The sequence below is a fragment of the Zingiber officinale genome, chromosome 1B (genome assembly GCF_018446385.1).
Source record: "Zingiber officinale cultivar Zhangliang chromosome 1B, Zo_v1.1, whole genome shotgun sequence".
Classification (NCBI taxonomy): Eukaryota; Viridiplantae; Streptophyta; class Magnoliopsida; order Zingiberales; family Zingiberaceae; genus Zingiber; species Zingiber officinale.
The window spans coordinates 73,366,573-73,390,486 of NC_055986.1; the positions used below are offsets into that span (position 1 = coordinate 73,366,573).

General features: G+C 38.0%; 1 non-coding gene across 1 annotated transcript; it reads left to right on the plus strand.

The window, feature by feature from the left end:
* The first annotated feature begins 246 nt into the window (after positions 1–246).
* On the plus strand, positions 247–352 carry LOC121993647. Its single transcript, XR_006115348.1, has one exon. It is a non-coding gene; the product is annotated as a small nucleolar RNA R71 (small nucleolar RNA).
* The last annotated feature ends 23,562 nt before the right edge of the window (positions 353–23,914 follow it).

Here is a 23,914-nt window from a genome sequence, read left to right on the forward strand (position 1 = left end):
GGTTGAATTTCATTTTGTTTGATAGGCTCTCTTACATTTATGGCTTGTACTTCTTGAATATCTGAGGGAAATTCCATCCAACTTTTGTTCAACCATTCATGGAGGTTCAATGTCACTTGATCAATCAATGAATAAGCTTCATCTACACTTTTGTCCATAAAAGAACCTCCAACTGATGAATCCAATAAACTCTTGTCTGAGGAAGAAATTCCCCCATAGAATATGTGCAAAATCAACCATTTTTTAAAACCATGATGAGGGCACTGTCTTTGAAGACTCTTGAATCTATCCCATGCTTCAACTAATGATTCTCCAAATGCCTGAGCAAAATTTGTTATGCAATTCCTCATATACACTGTTCTACTTAGAGGAAAAAAATGATCCAGAAATTACTTCTCCAATTGTTCCCAACTTGTGATGCTTTGAGGGTAGAGAGAATATAACCAAGTCCTTGCTTTATCCTTGATACTGAAAGGAAATGCCATCAATCGAACTGCATTTGCTGACACTCCTTCACATTTCACCATATCACAAATCTCTAAAAATGTTTCAAGATGCAGATAAGGACTTTCTGATACTTCTCCTCCAAATTTGTGACCTTGTACCATAAAAATTAACTCTGGGTCTAGTTGGAAACTTTCTGCTTCAATTTGAGGTTGCACAATGGGAGACAAAAATCTTGCAGAAATTGGTGTAGAAAAATTTCTCATGGGCCTGCTTGACATGTTAGTGCTCATGGATATTCAAGAAAAAAATTATAAAATGAAGAATCAAAGACAAGAAATAAAATGCAATATGAGAAGCAAGAAAGAAAATGCCGAATTTAAATTGCAAGATAGAAAGTGCATAATGAAAACAAGAAAGAAAAGATAAATTCATATGCTAAAGATTGCAAGATATGTTTACAAAAGAAAAGAAGAAAGAAACTAGATCAAAAGAGAAAATAGAGAAAAGTTAGATTAGAGTGCTAGAAATCAAGCATGCAAAGTTAGAATTAGAATTATAATTGCAACAAAAAGAATTGTCAAGAATCTTATTCAGGAAAAGAAAAGCTTATAGAAAGAGAATTCTAAAAAAAAAAAAAATTAGTTACAACTATGCAAATGTAAAGGAAAACAAATGTTATGTTTAGTCTAACTCAATTGATAATTCCTAATGTTATAGCGCAGTCCCCGGCAACGGCGCCAAAAACTTGTCACGCTCCGCAAGTGTACGGAAATGTCGCAAGTAATATAAAAGATTATCGTATCCACAGGGACTGGAATAAGCACTAGAAATGTCTCAATGCGAATTAGCTAAACAACTATCCAATCGTTTCAAATGCAAAGTGAAGGTAAACAAATCTAATATTATAGATCAACAAACAAGAGTTTAGTATTTTGGGTTATGATAAGGGAGATTCTAGGAGTTTCGGTTTCTTTGTAAGATTTCTTGAATGTAAATGGTTCACCAATTCTTATCCCTCAATTGCCAAACACTTGTAGAAAGTTGCCGGTTCTCTCTTGCAATAGATAACCGGCTAAGGACTGAGAAATGTATCTAAATATGATAAATTAGACGTGAACCTACGTTGTCCTTACACAAAAGCGCACCTATTACTATGCCTTCCTCGGATATCAACATAGAAGCCCACAACTTATTAATCTATCAAGATACAAGAAACTAATCACAAAATCCATCCTACTCTCTTGAATATTCCTATTTCCTCTTCAAGATTATCTCTCAAACGTCCTTACACGGGCTTGCACCTGTCACGTGGATCCCTCGGATGATCGAGTGAGAGTTTATCTTTACAAAGTCCACAAGAAATCCAAACAATCAATCAAGAATGAAAATTAAGCACAAACCACCATTAATCATTCAAAATCTAATTGGTACAAGCAAGACAATGTCATTGAAACAAGAAAATGGCAAATCCATAAGAGATTACATCAATCCATCATACAAATACTCCCTTAATCCTAGAATACAAGATCTACTCCATCAATCGAGGAAGAATATCCGAAGAAATGAAGATTACAAGCATTTCTTAAATCCCCAATCCAAGAAACCAAGAAAAGGGGGAAAGAGAAAACTTATCTACGAAGAAGCCTCGTCTTCGGATCCAATCCTCGCTCCGGAGTCGAAATCGTCAAGAACTCCCTTAGAATCACCCAGAAATCCTCCCAAGAATGGGAGGAAACCACCAAATCTTGCCTTCTCCCAAAGGGGGAGAGATCCCCTTTCAATTCATGAAGGAGGGTTTAAATAGAGGAGGGAATCGGGCGCCACACGACCCCGTGACACGGCCGTGTGAGATTCATATGGCCATGTCCAGTTCCTTCTATGCCAAAGCTGCACGGCCGTGTGACTCACACTGCAAGGACCCTTCTTCTCTCTGGAAATGCTACACGGCCGTGTGGTGCACACGGCCACAGCCTGCTTGATTTCTGGAAACCTCACACGGCCGTGTAGATCCACACGGCCATGTAAGGCTTCTGCTCTGGTTGGCTTCAAATCTTGACACGACAGTGTGAGGTTCACACGACCATGTCATCTTCCTCTTCTGTTGGTGCCAAACTCCACACGGCCCGAGCTCCATACCAGGGCAGGGCCGTGTGAGATACACGACCTGGTGCTTTCTCCCTTTGTTTCCTCCAAGGCTTGCCCAAAGATGTAGATTCTTCACCAAATCGACTCCTGTGTACAAAAAATGCACAAGAAGCAGATCTCCGAACCAAAAGAGTAAATATGCTAAAAGGAAAGCTGGAAGTATAAAAATTCATGGATCAAGCATGCTCAAAGTATGTAAATGTGCGTAAAAACATGCATAAAAGAGTATATAATCTACGTACATCACATATTTACTGTTGTTTTGTGCTAACTTTGTTTTGCAGGGTATGTGTTTGGGACTAACACTTTTGCAGGAGCAAAGGAGCACAAGTTAACCTCGGATGAACAGTGTCCGAGGCACCTCCATGGAGCTTGGAGGTGCCTCGGGTGCAAAAGATGAGCTGGGTACGAAGCAGGCTTGGAGGCGCCTTGAAGGGAGCTCAAGGTTCCTTGGACTGGAGGATGAAGGCGCCTTGAGGAAGCATGAAGGTGCCTTGAACCTGATAAAGTTCAACCAGTTCAGCCCCTATCTCAGCGTATGACTCGGCCAGCATGGAGTCACCTTGGATGGCTTTCAAGGCGCCTTGAACACCCTTTATAAGAGGGTTTCGACTAGCAACTCAGCACAACTCATTCCAAGTGATCCTCTTGCTGCGTGCTGCTAAATCGACGACCCGGAAGTGCTGCGACTTGACACTGACGACCTGGAGCTTCGCTTTTCCATCAATTGTTGTCGGTATAAGATTTCAAGTTTAAATTAAGCTGTAAATTGTTATACTTGTAAACCTTATCGAGCCTATAGTTGTTGCCCACGGAAAGCGATCAAGGATCGCGGGCCTTCGAGTAGGAGTCGATCTAGGCTCCGAACGAAATAAATCCTTGTGTTCTTTCTTTTTGCTTTTATTTATTCCGCTGCGTGTTTTAACTCCGATAGTTTTACAATTCTGAACCGAGTGAAAGTCACGAGCGTTATTCACCCCCCCCACCCCTCTAGCGCGTCTCGATCCAACATGGACAACTATAAAAGATTGACAACCCTCTCAACCATAAGGGAGACGATAGTCGTCAGTATGCAATGAATGATGAATATGATATATACATTATCATGATATGGACACCGCCATCATCCATGCAAACTCTAACTCCACCTAAGTGCCCCACAATGCGGGTATAATCGTCATGATACCTCCATATATCTCACCAAACACATGTACACAACCACACATGCATAATCAACTAAAAATCTCCGATAATCCCCCTAGACACATATACACAGAACATAGGTACAATCAACATATATCCTCCAGTAAAACACATCAGACACGTGTATATACAACAAATATACAATCCACACAACTCCTCCAATCATCACACTAAACAAATGTATACACGACATACAAATGGACAATCGTCTAAGAGACTCCTATAACACATATCAACCTACGTACAATCAACGCCACATGCACAATCAGCATGGTAATACAAATAACTCGACAATCCCTACAATACATACTCTACACATGTGAACATAGTAGGTAGATATCAAAAGTAGAGACTGCATATGATATAACTGGAAAACTTAAAGATCAAGCATAAGTATCAAGCAGGAAAGTAACAAACGAACATGATATAAGGTAAACAAGCCTAATCCATCGAATAATAACCATGCACTAAGCTCAAAGGAAAACTACATAAAAGCCAAGGAAGAAATACTCACCTTTATCTGTCGACCACGTCAGATAAACCAATCCCACGTCGAGACGCTCGCCTCGAAACAAAATCCTGTGATCACATAGTGTATTTAGCTAATTTCATAGAAAATAAATAACTAAACAACTCCCTCCACCTAATTAGAATAACTCTAATCAAACTTGATTATAGATAAATCCCAATTTAACCTTAATCATACTACAACCTAATTAAATTAGATTTACACATGATTCATCTCCAAAATTCATCCAATTCAATCTTCACATAATTCATGATCTATCTTTCAATCCAATATCTTTTTAATCCTTCTAATCATAAACTAAACACCCCACATCTAATAATCCATCTAATGATCCCAATGACAAACATGAAATCATGATATTCATCCAATCCCAATACAACTTAATCCAACTTAATGTAATAAATCCATAGCACAACTTACCCAAACCGAATCTGCAACCGCTCGATGAAAGATCCAGCAGCAGCTATGCAGAAATGGATCTCCCCCTTCAATTCAAACATCTCCATTCACCTTCCATACATCCATAACCAAGAATTAAACCATAAATCATACTCCACATTCCTTTAGCTAACAACTTACCCAAATATCTGTTAACTGCTGGTGAAACACGATCAGAGAGGTTCACTATCGAGACTGAATCGCCAAAACTGTGGATCACTAAACTGACCGAAGCTACAAGAGTAGCCAAAAATCAAATCTCTCCAAAATCAATCTAGGAAACAATTGCACAGCAATGAATTTGTTGGAACCCTAACAAACAAGATAACACATACCTCAATTGAACCCCTACCTCTTCACCCGAGACTTCCACAGCTTCAAGAATTGGAGTGGCAGTGATCGACAACCACAAGAATCCTTGAATCCACAGAATTTCTCGATAATGCCTTACCTTAATCGATCACCTACAACTGGTGTTGCACGATCCACCTCTACTAGCGACGATCCAGCTCGCCCTCCGGTGAGAAGATCGAAGAGGAGAAGAGAAAGGGCTTGATCAGCCTTAGCCCCACCGTGCCCTAGCCGCTGGATCACCGTCGCCCGCCTGCAAGAAACAGCCACTGAGACGCCTGCTCAGCCGGAGATGGTCGATACCCTTCGAGCTCCAGCGGTCCTTCTTTAGGTGACTCAGCGAGCCCGTGATCACGGTGGAGGAGGTGCACAGTCGGCGTCAGGGCGTTCGCGCGAGAGAGGAAGAGGGAGGAAGAAGGGAGTCGGGTCGGGTAGAACTGAAGGATCGGGGAAAATGAGGAAGGAATCGATTAAATATCTAGGTTTTGTTTAATTAACCTCTATGTTCACTCTTTAATTAACTCCCACTTAATTTAGGTGTTCCAAACATGCCTCCATTGTACCCCGAATTCATCCCCTCAAAACGGGTCATACGGATTCCGTTTAAATCTCGAAAAATTTCTAAAAATTCTAGAAAAATCCAGTAAGGCTATTTCTCCAATAACCTTATTATTTAATTATTATTTGGGAGTCGAATTTTACAAATTATGTTCATTAAGTAATTAGTAATTTTATATTATACTTTAAGTTATATGTTTTAAATTTGTTAAGTTTAAATTAAATTTGTCAAGTTTAACTAATTAGTTAAGTTTGCAATTAAGTTTAATTTAGTTTAATTTTAATTTAAGTTAAGCTTAAATTTAGTTTCAATTTAATTTACTTTTAATTTAAGTTTAGTTTAAATTTAAGTTTAATTTAATTTTAAATTAAGTTTAGTTTTAATTTAGTTTAAATTGAATTTAGGTATTTTAGTTTTAGTTAAGTATCAAGTTAAATCTTAATTAATTTAAGTTTAATAATTTTAATTTTTAAGTTTAGTAATTAATAATTTTAATTTAATTTTTAAATAATTAAAGTTTATTTTTTAATTAATTTAAGGTTTTAATTAATTTTAATTTAAGATTTTAATTAATTTTAATTTAAGTTTTTAATTAATTTTAATATAACTTTTTAATTAATTTAAGTTTTTAATTAAGTTTAATTTAACTTTTTAATTAATTATAATTTCAGTTTATAATCAATTTATGTTTTTAGCTAATTTTAATTTAAGTTTTTAATTAATTTTAATTTAAGTTTTTAGTTTACTTTTTAAATTAATTTTAATTTAAGTTTTTAATTTAATTTTTTTTAACTAATTTTAATTTAAGTTTTTAATTTAATTTTTTAATTAATTTTAATTTAATTAAAAGGTCATTGAACCCATGTTAGATTCAAACTTAGCTTTGGGTTAATCTAGTAAGCTTCCTAAGGATAAGTTTTTAGTTAGTGGCGAGACATATGTCCTTATGTATCAACGATGGACCACTTTTTGAATACTTTCCAAAATAGTCTTGCCCAAAGAACTTAATACTAGGTTTTGGTCTAACTAGCCCATGTTTGACTGGGGTAGTTTTGGTCAGATCCACTAAGTCTAGTGCACCAGGTAGAATTCACAAGATTCAGCCTAGACATGCCTTCGACAAAGCTTCCTTGACATACTATCATTCCAATCCATTCCGATACTATATTATTAGGGTTTGGTAAACCTTTTTGACTAACGATTCTAAACTAAGCAGAAAAGTAAACCTAATCCTGAGCATGCATAGTTTATGAATCAAGTTGGTTAAACAATTTTTCTATTTGCTCCTCCTGAGTCATAGCTTACATATGGTCTATCTAAGCAGTGAATTTGACTCTTAGGAATCAAATATTGGTTTGGTTTGATTGTTTTAGTTAAGTATTTTTTAGGAACCCATGCTTGGACTTGATTTCTAATATTTTGACTGATTAAAGGAAGGTATGGTCTATTGGTTTTGTTTGACTTATAACCAAGTCTCGATTTGTTGTACACAGCTCATTTTGACCCAAGTATCATATTTAGACACTTGGATCTTAGTTTGAACTTTTTCAATGTTTTCTTGGTCGCTCGACTTGACTTTCCAAGTTGAAATTTTCTTTCTCAAGTTTTCCAACTTGAGTTGAAGTTCCAACTTGAACTTAGTTAGTCGAGTTACTCAAGTTAACTTGCTCCTTAAGGTGGTCTATTTCCTTAAGTAGTAAGTTATTTTGTTTTTCATATTTTGTTAATTTTTTAAACAAGCATTTAACTACTTTAATTAAGTTTGGCTTGGAATAAAAAGTTACCATATCAGGACTTTCAGAAACGGGTACGGATCCATGACTTCTCTCAGACTCGGTGTCGGTTTTGGACTCATACTCTTCATCGGACTTGGAATCTTCATTTCTTGGCATAAGAGCAAGATGTCTCAAGTGCTTCGGTTCTTCATCATTGGACTCCTCAGAATATGACTCATCCTACGTCACTTGGAGGGCCTTTTGTTGGTCCCTTGCGGCTGCTTAGAGGGGTGAATAGCATGAAATAAGAACAAAGCACCTTTCTTAATCTTTATAAGCTTTGTTAAAACACTTGCATAAATAGAATTAAGAAGCTAATTAAAAAGAGAAAGACGCACATAGATTTTACTTGATTTGCAATTAGAAGATTGCTAATCCAAGACATTGAAAAAACCCACTAAAGTTTCCTTCAGGAGGAGAAGCCTCTTACAGCAGTTAATGCACTCAATTACAAGGCTAAACTGAAAGTAGATCATTTACAAGTATTCTCTTTAGCTTCTAGGATCAGGGTTATATTTATAGCCTCATTGGGCGCCTGGAAAGGTTCTAGGTTCCTAGACATAGATAAAATTGTATCCAGGTCGCAATGGATCACGACACGTTGAGTTTCGATAAACTTTCTGGTCCAGGCATCTGGACCGGGTTGTATAAGCCCTTGACCATGGACTCACACCTTGGGCGCCTTAGTTGCCATGGGTGATCTAGGCACCCAGACCAGGGTAAACTCGAAGTTGACTTCCTATCCGGGTCTTCCACTCCAGCTCTGCTTTGGGTGATTTCGGCCATCCAGAATAGGGCTTACCCTAAGCCCTTTTCTGGCCTTCTCGAGCAGTCTTTCTCTTAGGCTTCTTAACCCTCAGAATCACCGGGCGTTTCCTTCTTGTCCTCTAGCATACTCTTCTATAGCATTTCATCCCTTGGACGCACTGAGACCATCGACTCTCTCCCATGTCGTCCTTCTCACTAGCTATGTCTTTCACTCGGCTTCTTGTGCTTCTAAGTTCCTACACACTTAGACACAGGGCATCAAAATATAACATGACCTAATTCGACTTGGTTGATCACATCAAAACTACCACGAGGTACTTGTAATCTCTCCATTTTTAATATGAGCAACCCCAAGTTAAGTTAGGGTAAACCAAAAATAAATAGTAAAAGAAATGGCAAGTACATATTTTGCATTTAAGAAAAAATATGCAAAAATTAATGTACCCTCCCTCTAAACTTAACCTTTAGTTCTCCCCCTTTGATCACTTTAAAAATATAACGACCCGGCCCTTTAGCCTCTTGGGCGGCCCTTGCGGCGGCCCAACTGGCGGCCCTTATGTCGTCGACCCATTTGGTGACCTCTCATGTCGTCGACCGACGACCCTTTGGCCGTGCCGTTACTCACTAGGACTTTCCACCCCTGGCCAGTGGATTTTTGCCTCCCCCAGGATTCGAACTCTAAACTTCCAGGCTTAAGTATTAGAGTTTATGAATCCTGGTAACCAAGTGAGATGATGTGTGATGCTAGAGAATAGGAACTGCTCTGATACCAACTTGTAACACCCCATCCTCCTCACTACTAGTCTGTGAGGGCGGGGCGCTACTGGACTACTAACTTATCTTAACTAACATTGCACACATGTTGATAGTAATTCCTAAAACTCTCGGAGAACTCAAAACTTACAATTAACTAGCAGCTGAAGACTAAATGAGTCATCTAATACATTCTACTCAACTCTTTGTTAATAAATTCTTATGCTAAATCCCAAGGCTTCTATAGTCTAGGCATCACACATCCATCCGCACCTTCTTGTCGCCTTCCTTTGCTATAACTTTTCCTTTCCTTTATCTGCAGTAAAAGGAAATGGAACTATAAGCAAAATTGCTTAGTAAGCGCTATCTAACTCACAAAACTCGAATATGCATGTGAATAAAATAAATCTAAAACTGAATGCTTTAAAGGAAATACTACACATGCTCATCTAATAGCAAAAGAACAAGACATGCTGAAATGCTAAACATGTAAAGCTTATTTCACTTGTTCAAAACTTATCCTTTTATACTTCAGAATAATAAGTTTAACTGAACTGATACATAAACTGAGCTAAACTGATACTAGGCTAATGCTGAATCTGAACTGTATTCACGTAACTGATTTGTGAAGTTTTGAAAATTATTTTCATAATAGATAAAAATAATAATCAAACTGCTGATGGGCCCGACAACTGTACTTGATATGCGCGCATCCCTAACTAGACCCGAGATAGCTGGTCCCAAATCTAGTAGGGTTTACTAGGTTATCTAAACCTAGGGATGACTATGGGAGCCCAACCCAAGGACAACTAAGAGTCCAGCACAGTGCCACTGATAAAAGTAAAATACTGATTTATAAGCTGATTTATCTTAAATACTTCTTTTTTAAATGCCTTGGCATTTTAACGAGCACCTTGTGTGCCAAAATACTTAAAGTCTTGACTTTGGGATCTACTTAAGGCCTTGGCCTTTTTTTTTCTTTTCTTTATCTTTCTTATACTTGTTAATACCTCTAATAAAAGAATGCTTCTTTAAAAACTGAAATGTTTAAACAAATTCTAACTTTGAAATGCATAAACAAAAATCTGTATACTATGCTAATCAAAATTCTACATACTATACTAATCAAGATTCTGCATTCTATGCTACACTATTTCTGCATACTATGCAAACATAAATTCTGCACTATAATACTTAACCAAACTGCACTATAATCTTTTTCTTTAAAAATTGCACTATAAGTTCCACTAAAAATCTGCACTACAAGTTTCACCAAAAATCTGCACTATAAATTCCACCAAAAATCTGCACTACAAGTTCCACCAAAAATCTACATTATAAACTTTAAAGAAATCTGCACTATAAGCTCTAAAGAAATCTGCATTTTAAGCTCTAAGAAATCTGCACTACAAGCTCAATTAAAATCTGCACTATAAGCTTACATAAAAATCTGCACTATAAGCTTAATTGAAATCTGCACTATAGACTTAATTAAAATCTGCACTATATGCTTAAATAAAAATCTGCACTATAAGCTTAATTAAAAATCTGCACTATAAGCATAATTAAAATCTGCACTATAGGCTTAATTAAAATATGCACTATAAGCTTAATTGAAATCTGCACTATAAGCCTACATAAAAATCTGCACTATAAGCTTAATTAAAATTTGCACTATAGGCTTAATTAAAAATCTGCACTACAAGCTTAATTAAAATCTGCACTATAAGCCTACATAAAAATCAGCACTATAAGCTTAATTAAAATATGCACTATAGGCTTAATTAAAAATCTGCACTACAAGCTTAATTAAAATCTGCACTATAAGCCTACATAAAAATCTGCACTATAAGCTTAATTAAAATCTGCGCTACAAGCTTAATTAAAATCTGCACTATAAGATTACATAAAAATCTGTATTATAATCTTAATTAAAATCTACAATATAAGCGCTTCTCATGCTTCGAGTTCAAGAAGAACAAAGGTTCGAAACTACTCCTACTGTAGGTGAGAAGCACTTACCTTGCTTCTTGGACTCACAACCGAACAAGAAGGGCTTCTAGGACCTTGGCCGGCTGCCGGAGACGATGCCCTAACTCCCTTTTGTTTTCTGCCCGAGCTCCGCCGTCGCACGTAGAAGAGAAGGAGAGAATGGTTTAGGTCACGGGAATAAAACCCTCTCCTTACTTATCCCTTTTATAACCTAGTATTTCAGTTAACTCCTTAAATAAATTTTTCTTTTTTTTCTAAACAGAACCGCCGCTTGGATTCTTTGTCAGCCAAATCTTTGACCGAGTCAGAGGTCGCAGGTTCGATCCCTCAGCCGCACCCCTTTTCTCCTATTTATTTCTTATTTATTAACTACTGCTTAAATAAATTTGTTCCTTCTTTTAATCAGCAACGCTCGCTAGAACACTTGGTCAGCTGCGCTTTGCTAAATCTTGAGGTCGCGGGTTCGATTCCTCAGTTGTCCCTTTATTCCCATTTATTTTCCGTTTCCTATTAACTATTACTTAAATAAATTTCATTACCCTTTTTAATCAGCAATGTTCGCTGGGACACTTGGTCAGTCGCGCTTTGCTAAATCTTGAGGTCGCGGGTTCGATTCCTCAGCCGAACCCTTTTTCTCCTATTTATCTCCTATTTATTTCCTATTTATTAAATACTGCTTAAATAAATTTGTTCCTTCTTTTAATCAGCATTGCTTGCTAGAACACTTGGTCAGCTGGATTCGCTTAAGATTTGGCTCGGCCGGAGGTCTCCCGTTTGAATCTTGGCTTGGACATTATTTTTGTCGAAACTTCTTTCGTTTAGTAAAAATACCAAACGAACTCCAAAAATTGCATAAAAATACTCTAAAAATTTCTAAAAATCTCTAGAATTTTTCTAAAGCATTTCTAAATATTTTTAAGTACTATTAGTACTCGAAATGAAGAAATTTAGGTCGTTACAATATCAAACACTCCCCCTGAAGAGTTTCGTTCCTCTGACATTGCTCACCCTTCATCGATGATGATCATTTCTCATGAGCTTGCTTCATCACCTTCTTCATGACTTGCCATTAGTGCAAGTCCAGTGTAGACTTCGATTTCTGATTTTGATGAAGTTTCCTCCCATGTCACCTTTAGGTTCTTGTGCCTTTTCTGGGTTGCCTGGGTCATCTTTTTGTCTTTTTCCTTATCCTTATTCTTGTTCTTCAGTTTTGGACAGTTATCCTTGACGTGTCCTTCTTCATTACTGTGGTAGTATCTTACCTTTCTTTTCCTTCTATTATCCTGCACTTGATTTAACTTATTAGTTTTAATATATTTTTTTGAATTTTCTTACCATAAAGACCCTTTCGAGAGTCGTTTCGGATTCTGATTTGTCCATTTTGCCCTTAAGGTAATGTTGTGCTTGGGCTCTTTCTTCATATCTACACATCTAGTTTCATGCACTTCAAGTGTAGAAAATAATTCTTCTAACGTACTTTCTTCTAGATCTTTAGATATGTAATAAACATATACTAAGGTTGATCATTCAGGATTCCTAGGAAATGTGATAAGTGCATACCTTAGTGAATCTCGGTTGGTTACCTTTTCTCTGAGATTCGTGAGTCCGGTGATGAGTTCCTTGATCCTTGAGTGAAGGTGTGCGATGATTTCACCTTCTTCTAGCCAAAGGTTGTTGATCTGGTTCCGAAGTAGGTCTCGTCTCACGAGTTTAGCTTTGGACGTACCTTCGTGTAACTCTAGGAACTTCTCCCAAAGCTCTTTTGGTGATTCATAGGTGTCGATCTTGTTGACTTCTTGCGCAGGTAGCACACTCAGTAGATGGAATTCAGCTCATCCATTTGCTATGAAATATGCTTGATCCTTCTTGGTGCATTGATATTCTTATTTGTCTTTTGGAGCTACAAAACCATACTTTAATATTAGTAATAAATCAAAATCTATTTTGAAGAACACCTCCATCTTTCTTTTCTAAATTGTAAACTCCCCCTTGAACTTTGGTGAATAGATACTCGTTTCGGCCATCTCTGTGCTTCGATCTATGGTTAGTTCTTCTGAAGCGTCCTTGCTTTAATACCACTTGTTGATCTCTTGCGGCTGGCTAGAGGGGGTGAATAGCCTAAAATATGAACAAAGCACCTTTCTCAATCTTTATAAGTTTTATTAAAGCACTTGCATACACATAATTAAGAAGCTAATCAAAAAGAGAAAGAGGCACAAAGATTTTATTTAGTTTGCAATCAGAAGATTACTAATCCAAGACGTTGAAAAAGCCCACTAAAGTCTCTTTCAGGTGGAGAAGCCTCTTATAGTAGTTAACACACTCAATTACAAAGCTAAACTGAAAGTAGATCGTTGACAAGCGTTCTCTTTAGCTTATGAGATTATGACTGTATTTATAGCCCTGATCGGGGCACCTGGAAGGGTTCCAGGTGTTTGGGTGTGGATAAAATTTTCTCCAGTTCGTAACAGATCACAACACATTGAGTTTCGATAAAATTTCTGGTTCGGGCGCCCGAATCGAGCTGAACTAACTCGCGACCGCGAGCTCACACCCGGGGTGCCTTGGCTACCCTAGGTGATTTGGGTTCTTGGAATAGCTCTGGGTGCCCGGACTAGGTCAACTCAGAGTTGACTTCTTGTTCAGGTCTTTCACTCCAGCTCTACTCTGGGTGATTTCGGCCATCCAGAATAGGGCTCATCCGGTGATTTGGATTCTTGGAATAGCTCTGGGTGCCCGAACTAGGTCAACTCAGAGTTGACTTCTTGTTTAGGTCTTTCACTCCAGCTCTACTCTGGGTGATTTCGGCCATCCAGAATAGGGCTCATCCGAATCCCTTTTCTGGACTTCTCAAGCAATCTTCCGCTCTGGCTTCTTGTCCCTCGAAACCGTTGTGTGTTTCTTTCTTATCCACTAGCATACTCTTCTGCAGCATCTTGTCCCTCAGACGTACCAAGCTCGTTGGCTCTCTCCTGTGCCATCCTTCTTTTTAGCTACATCTTTCGCTCGACTTCTTGTGCTCCTAAGTTCCTGCATAACTAGACATAGGGTATCAAAATATAACAGGACCAAATTTGACTTGATTGATCATATCCAAACTATCACGGGATACTTACACCTTCTTCCTTCTTGTTGGTTTTGGTTTTTTCTCCTTCAGGTTAGGGCATTTATTTTTGAAATGCCCCTTCTTATTGCATCCATAACAAATCATTTCTGATTTATTTTACATCTGGTTGATTGGTGCCTTCTTGGTGCTCTTTTTGAACTTCTTTCTTGTTAGTAGTTTTCGGACCATGTTGACCAGCTCTTCTTCATTGGTTGAGTTTGAGTCAGACTCATTTTCTAGTTCATTCTTGATTGTGGTCTTAGTTTCTTTGCTTGATCCTACATACAAAGCAATCCCTTTCTCGGCTTAACTTAAGTTAGACTATTCGTGTAATTCTAATTCACAAAAAAGTTCATCTAATTTTAAAAATTGAAAGATCCCTTGAAACTTTTTATGTATCTACTATTGATGCCCACAAAGCGTTCCTCAAGAAGGCGTTCAGTGTGTACCTTATCGTGTCACGATTCTCCAAGTTGTGTTCGATCAGATGTAGGTTGTTGAGGATGTCCTTTAGTCCAGCGTGTAGTTGCATGGCCATCTCTCCAAGAAGCATTTTAATATTAAATAAATTATTTAATAGTAAATCTTTTTTATTTACCTTAGATTCATCAGTTCCTTCGTGTAGCTTTTCCAAATGGTCCCACAGTTCTTTTACGTTTTCATACGACCCGATGGTAAGTAGGATTTTGGTGCATGTTTTTAGTTCTTAAATGAAATATTTTATATCTCCTCGTATGATTAATTCTTACTTTATCTTATATTTTATGAGTTGAGATTCATGGAGAGCTTTGATGCTTTTCCTTTATATCTTGTATAATTTTATCTAATAATTGCATTTTGCTTTGTAGGGAGTTTGGTTCTTTGAACCAAATGAATTCGAAATGGGTTTAATCCATCAAAGTTGAGCCTACCTCTTGAGATTAACCCAAGTCAAGTCTCTCACCAAATCCCTAATTCATCCCTAAACCAAACCTAAACCTCCAATTAAACCCCGGTTCAAGAGAAGGTTTAAAAACCAAAATTCTTGCAGATGAACAGTGGCTTGTGCTATTGTTCATCGCGCTCATCTTCGTTCCATGCAATCGCAGCCCACAATCTTCTTCCAAATCTACTTCTCAACAAGTAGCATTGTCATTGAAGCTTCATCCATTTGCTTCCAGGTCCTAATCATCTACACGTGTCGGCGAGTGTTTCTCTAGAGCTCAATTCTTTTTCTGTGTTTTCTCTACTACTGCCATCATCAGAGGAGTTTCTCCGGTGATAGTGGCTCAGTCTTCCATTAGCAAGCATTGGCAACGTTCTTCCGGTGCTACTGAGGCCTTTTGACGACACTCCATTATTCATCATCTAATCATCAGATTACAGAGTCCAGATTGTAGATTTGTAGAATTCTGAGCTTGGCAGTTCCGATCTTCATCAACTTCACTCGGAGAGGTTTCCTTTGTTGCTGGTGAAGGTTAAGCGTTTAGTGGATGTGAGCATTGTTGGGTTTTTCGGGCCGCAAAAACCACTTTTTGCGTTGCGAAAACCCCGAAACCCCCATGCCACGGATCCGTGCGAAGAAATAAAATTATGTAAAACTTTAATATACATGTTTTCTACTCCTAGATCTACAAAAGAAAAATGTTACCATTGATGCGAAGCCCTTCGGAATCCCGCTCGTCCAAGGTTCGTCGCCGGATCTCGAGAGTATCAAAGTAGATACTCCTCTATGTGTATCCACATGAACAACTCGATGGAGAGAACCTCTAAGGATGTGCTAGCAACCTTAGAAGATCAGTAATGGTGGAGGAGAGGGAGAGAAGAGAAGAGCTTGAGGAAGAAGAAGGAGTTACTCACCAAGCACACAAAATGCACTAACTCCCTCATCTAAAGTGGCCGGCCACTTTAAGAGAGAATGTAACCTCCATGGGATGCCAAGAGTCACAACTCTTGGTAACTCCCATGAGGTGGCATCTCACTTAAGCAACCATGATGATGTGGAGCATCATCATTGGTCCACTTCTTGCCAACTCACCAATGAGGTGTCAAATGGTCAAGTCAAACTTGACTCTTCATCTTCCTCTCAAGTCAAGTCAAACTTGACCACTTCTCTCCCATGGCTGATCAAATCTAACCATTGGTTCAAGTCAATTTTAATTTAATGAATCCCTATTCATTGAATTAAATTGATTTAATGAGTCTAAGTCCAAATTAGACTCATTTAATACATGAACCAAATTGAGTCCAACTCAATTAGCCTAATTTGGATTACTCTTAATCCAATTTGGTTCATCACATGAACCTAATCCTTTAGGTTCATCAAATGAACCTAATCTCCATCTAATTGCCCTTTGTGTATGACCCTATAGGTTCTTATAACGTTGGCAATGCTCCTAAACCCATTTAGAAGCATAAGTAATGAGCGGTATCTAGCAACACATTATTACTACCCAAGTTATAATAATGTTGAGATCCAACATCATCTTGTGACTACTAATTGCGACTCTTCACAATATATGACAAGTGCCGTTCTATCCTTGACATCTAGATTGATCAATGTGAGGCATAGATCGTGTCATCCTCTAATCAATCTAAATCTTGAACTCCAAGTAGACTCACTCAATCAAATGAGCTCAATATCTCATATTGACTCATTTGGGCATAGCCATGCACTTAGTGGTCTCACTCTATCAAGAATATCGATGTCACTCCCGTCATATAGGAGGGATACATCCCATCTACATCACTCACATCCCTTCGCATACTTTTTTACATACCCAGTAATTGCCTTTATAGTCCACCCAGTTACGGGTGACATTTGAAGAAGACAAAGTACGTAACTCCTTATGTAGGGAACCATGATGACTTCAGGTCCAAGGACTAGTAGTCATACTAATAGCCACATGAGAAAGTATATGACACTCATATAACGATCCATGATACTTTCTCATGGCGGGTCATTCAGTATGCATTCTCTAATGCATACCCATGTGTCAACTTGATATCTCCATATCCATGACTTATGAGATCAAGTCATCGAGTTGACCTACATGCTAGTCTCATAGTATTAACATTGTCCCTGAATGTTAATACTCGACTAGGAATGATTAAGAGTAGTGTTCCCTATATCATCTCACTATCGATTCAACCAATCGATTGATATAGGTAAGAACCTTCTACTCAAGGATGCTATTATACTTAGTTATTTGGCACCAATACAAGTAAGTATAATAACCAAAACAAATGCCTTTATTTATATACAAGAATATGATACAACGAGTCCATACAACAATCATCAAATGATTGGCTCTAGGGCTTTAAGTAACAATCTCCCACTAGCACTAGTGCCAATCAGTGTAGGCTCTAAGGCCTAATGACCTAGTCTGACCACCATGCTTTCCCTGTACCAAAGCTTTGGTCAAGGGATCTGCGATGTTAGCCTCTGTGGGTACTCTGCAAATCTTCACATCTCCTCTATCGATAATCTCTCGAATTAGATGGAAGCGCCGTAGTATATGTTTGGTCCGCTGGTGTGAGCGAGGTTCCTTAGCCTGTGCTATTGCTCCATTGTTGTCACAATATAGCTCAATGGGGTTAACGATGCTAGGAACCACCCCAAGTTCAGTGATGAACTTGTGGATCCAAACTGTGTAACACCCGCCCCCTCCTCCTGCTAGTGAGGGGTGGGGTTACTCACTTTGACTTAGCATACATATACATACATACATACAGCGGAAGCATATTCTTTTTTTTCTAAAATCATACTAAGCATATGAGTATGAAATAGCATGGTTCAACTTAAAAAGTCATATTATTCATTTCTAACACATGCATAGGGAATCATGTAAGACATCAACATAAAATAACATATTATTCATAAGTTCACTTAAGCAGGTCATTTTATTTCTTTAGCCAAGTCACCATCACACATCTCTTGCCCCTTCCTGCTGCTCCTCTAGTTTATCCATCCTTTACCTTTATTTGTGGGACAAGGAAAAGTATCTGTAAGCACTCAAGGCTTAGTGAGATCCTTTCCTACTCACAAAAGCCAACATATCATGTAAAATCATCATATCATACATCATAGAATAAATGACGCTCATATCATCATATAATTAAAAACACATCGTATCATGGCATAATTTTCAATAATATTGTAACATAAAGTAACAACATATCATGACATAAATCTTATCATAGTATAAGTAACATCATATCATGGCATAAATCATATCATGGCATAAGTAATCATCATATCATGGCATGAATCATATCATAGCATAAGTGAACATCATAGCATGGCATAGATCATATCATAGCATAAGTGAACATCATAGCATGGCATAGATCATATCATAGCATAAGTGAACATCATAGCATGGCATAGATCATATCATATCATATCGTAAGCATGGATGCAAGATGTTCTTTAAAACATGGGTAATGTCATGTGCTATATGCCTTTCAAAACATGATTTATGTCATGTGTAAAATGTCTTAAAACAATATCATATAGTACTTAAAAATGATCTCAACATGAGAGGTGCCCGGCTTAGTACCACATACATACATAAATGCGCGCATCCTAAGTAGACCAAAGGTAGCTAGTCTTGAACCTATTAGGAAACTAGGCCCGTAGCTCGACCTAGGGGCACGTAAGGAGCCCACCCTTTACTAGGCCCGTAATTCGACCTAGGGGCGCATAAGGAGCCCACCCTTTTGGTACAAGCCATTCAAAGTAAAATACATGTCATATCATATCTTTATCATTGCATAACATATTCATGTCATTCATAACATATCATATTCATGTCATTCATAGCATATCATGTTCATGTCATTCATAGCATATCACGTTCATGTCATTCATAGCATATCATGTTCATGTCATTCATAAGGTATGCATAAATTGGCACATAGCCATGCATACTTGGACACATAGCCATCATACTCATCTTGGGCACATAGCCATCATATTTGGGCACATAGCCATCATATTTGGGCACGTAGCCATCACATTTGGGCACATAGCCAACATAGGTATCATTCTCATGCATGGTTCATAAGCATACTTAAACGAGCATATATAATATATATCATGGAAGAAAAACAAAACATAATCATGCATGGATCACGAGTTAACTTCTCCTAATTCATATCATGGCAAAGTGAAGCACATAATGAGTCATAATTTGGTCTCAATCCTCAACCAACTAAGGGTGGCCGAAACATGCATAGGCTCACTTAGGTTGCATGAAATCATACAAGCATATGAACCCTAATTCATTTCCATAACATTTATCATAAAGAACATCATAAGCATGTTTGATTTAGGTTCTATGCTTCCTAGGTTTAGAAATCCACATTGGCTGAAACATACAAGGTCCAAAATTTGGTTACAAATAGCATGTAAACATGTGAACCCTAAACAATTTCCATGCATTTATCATAGGCAACCACATGAGCATATTGAGTTTAAGTTTCAAGCTTCCTAAGTCCACAAATCATAGGTGGCCGAATGCCATCAATGTGACTCTAAGTTTTTTTTTTCAACCAAATACAAGCATGTGAATACCCTATAAATTTCATAGGATATCATGGAGAAGAACATAAACATGTTAGGGTTGAATTTAGGCTTGCCTAAGCCCTACTTTTCATTTTGGCCGAAAGTTCACCATGTGAAAACCTAACCCTAAGCAACATGAAATCACGAGTGCATCAAGTTATCTCCATATCCTATCATAAAGTAAATCATAAGCAAGCTAGATTTGAAGTTGAGCCTCCCTAAGGTATTTAATCCCTTCATGGCCGAAACCCTAAGGTAAGGTTCTACTAGTTCCAAGCAACATACAAGTATAAAACATCAAGGGAACATTCATAACATATTATGGGGAAGTTCATAAGCATGTTGGTTTTTTTTTTTTTTTTTTGAGTTGAGCTTCTTCTAGGGTTTTTATTCCTTTCATGGCCAAAACCCTAAGGTGAGGTTCTACAAATTCCAAGCAACATACAAGCATGAAACGACAAGAAAATATTCATATCATGTCATAGAAGAGATCATAAGCATGTTAGTCTTTAAGTTGAGCTTCTCTAGAGTTTTAAGTCTCTTCATGACTGAACCCTAAGGTGGGGTATTACCTAACTCCAAGCCACATACAAGCATGAAATATCAAGGTCATATTCTGTTCGCTCCGCAAGTGTACGGAAATGTCGCAAGTAATATAAAAGATTATCATATCCACAGGAACTGGAATAAGCACTAGAAATGTCTCAATGCGAATTAGCCAAACAACTATCCAATCGTTTCAAAAGCAAAGTAAGGTAAACAAATCTAATCTTAAAGATCAACAAACAAGAGTTTAGTGTTTTGGGTTATGATAAAGGGAGATTCTAGGAGTTTCGGTTTCTTTGTAGGATTTCTCGAATGTAAATGGTTCACCAATTCTTATCCCTCAATTGCCAAACATGTAGAAAGTTTCCGGTTCTCTCTTGCAATAGACAACCGGCTAAGTACTGAGAAATGTATCTAAATAGGATTAATTAGACATGAACCTATGTTGTCCTTACACAGAAGTGCACCTATTACTATGCCTTCCTCGGATATCAACGTAGAATCCCACGACTTATCAATCTATCAAGATATAAGAAACTAATCACAAAATCCATCCTACTCTCTTGAATATTCATATTTCCTCTTCAAGATTGTCTCTCAAACGTCCTTACACGGGCTTGCACCTGTCACGTGGATCCCTCGGATGATCGAGTGAGAGTTTATCTTTACAAAGTCCATAAGAAATTCAAACAATTAATCAAGAATGAGAATTAAGCACGAATCATCTTTGATCGTTCAAGATCTAATTGATACAAGCAAGATAATGTCATTGAAACAAGAGAATGAAAAATCCATAAGAGATTACATCAATCCATCATACAAATACTCCCTTCATCCTAGAATACAAGATCTACTCCATGAATCGAGGAAGAAAACCCGAAGAAATAGAGAATACAAGCATTCCTTAAATCCCCAATCCAAGAAACCAAGAAAAGGGGGAAAGAGAAAAACTTATCTACGAAGAAACTTTGTCTTCGGATCCAATCCTCGCTCCGGAGCCGGAATCGCCAAGAACTCCCCTTGAATCGCCCAGAAATCCTCCCAAGAATGGGAGGAAACCACCAAATCTTGCCTTCTCCCAAACGGGGAGAGATCCCCTTTCAATTCATGAAGGAGGGTTTAAATAGAGGAGGGAATCGGATGCCACACGGCCCCGTGACACGGCCGTGTGAGATTCACACAACCATGTCCAATTCCTTCTCTGCCAAAACTGCACGGCCGTGTGGTTCACACGGCCACAGCCTGCTTAGTCTCTGGAAATGCTACACGGTCGTGTGGTGCACACGACCACAACCTGCTTAGTCTCTGGAAATGCTACACGGCCGTGTGGTGCACACGGCCGTGTGGTGCACACGGCCACAGCCTGCTTAGTCTCTGGAAACCTCACACGGCCGTGTAGATCCACACGGCCATGTAAGGCTTCTGCTCTGGTTGGCTTCAAATCTTGACACGGCCGTGTGAAGTTCACACGGCCATGTCATTCTCCACTTCTGTTGGTGCCAAACTCCACACGGCCCGAGCTCCATACCAGTGCAGGGCCGTGTGAGGTACACGGCCCGGTGCTTTCTCCCTTTGTTTCCTCCAATGCTTGCCCAAGGATGTAGATTCTTCACCAAATTGACTCCTGTGTACAGAAAATGCACAAAAAGCAGATCTCCGAACCAAAAGAGTAAATATGCTAAAAGGAAAGCTGGAAGTATAAAAATGCATAGATCAAGCATGCTCAAAGTATGTAAATATGCGTAAAAATATGCATAAAAGAGTATATAATCTACGCACATCACACCCCCAGACTTAAACCTTTGCTTGTCCTCAAGCAAAATGCCGCAGTCTAAATTCATATGTTCTACAACACATTCATAAAACCTAGTGCACTTTCCTAACTCTATCAAAAAGTTTCATTAGAAAGCATGATCATAGAAACATGTAAAGTATGGTTCAAGCATAAGAATCTTGTGCACAGTGTAAAAGTAACTCAACACTCTTCAAGTTTCAATCCATGTCCTAGTCAAGTCGTCATCAAATTTGAATTCCTAGTGTTTCCAGTGAAAGATAAGTAACCAGTGATAGACACTTACTCACCATTCACTTGGTTCATATTTCTCAACTAACCCAAGGTCTCAAAGGTGTGCTCAATCTCAAGAGAAGCTAAACAGTCATTTCCCCAGTAACCTAACTCGGTCTCAAAGGGGTGACTTGCTAGATTCCACTCATGACAACTATTTTTTATATCCCTTATTTCCTTTTTTTTTTTTTAATTTTTTTTTTAAAGTGTTTGCATTGTGCAAAACTTATTCACAAATGTAATTTTTAGCACACATGTTGGGATATTTTGATTTTTCCAAATGAGCTTTAATGATTTGAGCCTCATCTAGTAACCAAAATGAAAGTTGAGAAATCACCATGAAAACCAAGTACTAAGCAAACAAGATGAATCATGACTATTTCAATGACATCAACTATTCAAGCATCAAGCATAAGTGTAGTGAAGATAAAATCCTTAAGGTTGAACCAAAACTAAAACTCATCACCATAAGATTCTTAGCTTGTTTCATGCTACCCAAGATAGAGAAAAGAAGTACATAAAGTTTACTACTAGCATCATTCGAACATCATGAATCAAGACAATAATCGTGCTAACATTTCACTTGAATCCAAGAAAGCATATAAGTGAAGATTTGATGTTCTCAAAATTTTTTTTTGCCATGATTATTTCAAAAACAAGCAAAATAAAGCAACAAGCAATGAAAATAAGAACCAACATGAAAAACTAACAAAAACAAAAAGAAACTGAAAATCAAACTAAGCAGTACATAACACCCCCCCAGACTTAAACTTTTCATCGTCCCGATGAAATCAATATGGTGGAGGAGGTGGAGGTGGACGAGGGAAAGGAGGTCTACGACGTGGTTGGCCAATAGGAAAACTAGGAAAACCTGGAATCTCACCCAAAGATCTATGATACTCATATAAAGCATCTACTTGTTGGCTAGTAAGCATCATGCTCTGCATAAAATCTCTCATCCTAGCCTGATCAGTATCATAATCCTGCACAAACTCAGCCACTTGACCTTGGAAATTCCTCGTAAACTGAAAATGATTTTGTACCTCCCTAAACTGATCATCAGATAAAGAGAAGCGCCCCTCCAACATTTTTCGTTGGGAATCTTGCTTCTCATGAAGTGATTCTAGAGACGTACGAAAATCTGAAAAATCAAACCTAGAAGATCCCGTGCCATATGCAAAAGAATGCCAAGCGGGCTCCATAAAACTAAAAGGCTGCGGGTGCCCATATGACGAGGGCTCATGATGTGGCTCAGTGTCTCCAGGTATAGAAGGGTTATCCTCAGAATCTAACTCGGAAATTACCCAATTAGCCGGGTTACGAATAGTAGTTCGTTCAGGAAAAGGGAGGGGTAGAGGAGAACCACTCCTTCTAGGAAACGCAAAACCATTCTCATCCTGAACGATCATTTTCATAGCAAGACATGCATCAATGTCAATCATGTCATTACCATGAATTATTTCCAACCCATCAACATCAAGATTTAAATTACAAGCTATTCGGGTAATCAAACCACCAAAAACAATTGATCCCGATGACGCCCTAGCAGATCTTAATAAGGTTTGAACAAAATGAAAACCAGAATCAAATTCAACCTTATAAAGCATAGCCCATAAAGCATAAAGCTCTATCTTTTTAACTACCCCATCACTCTCTCCCCTACCAAAAATAGTTTTACCCATAACTCTA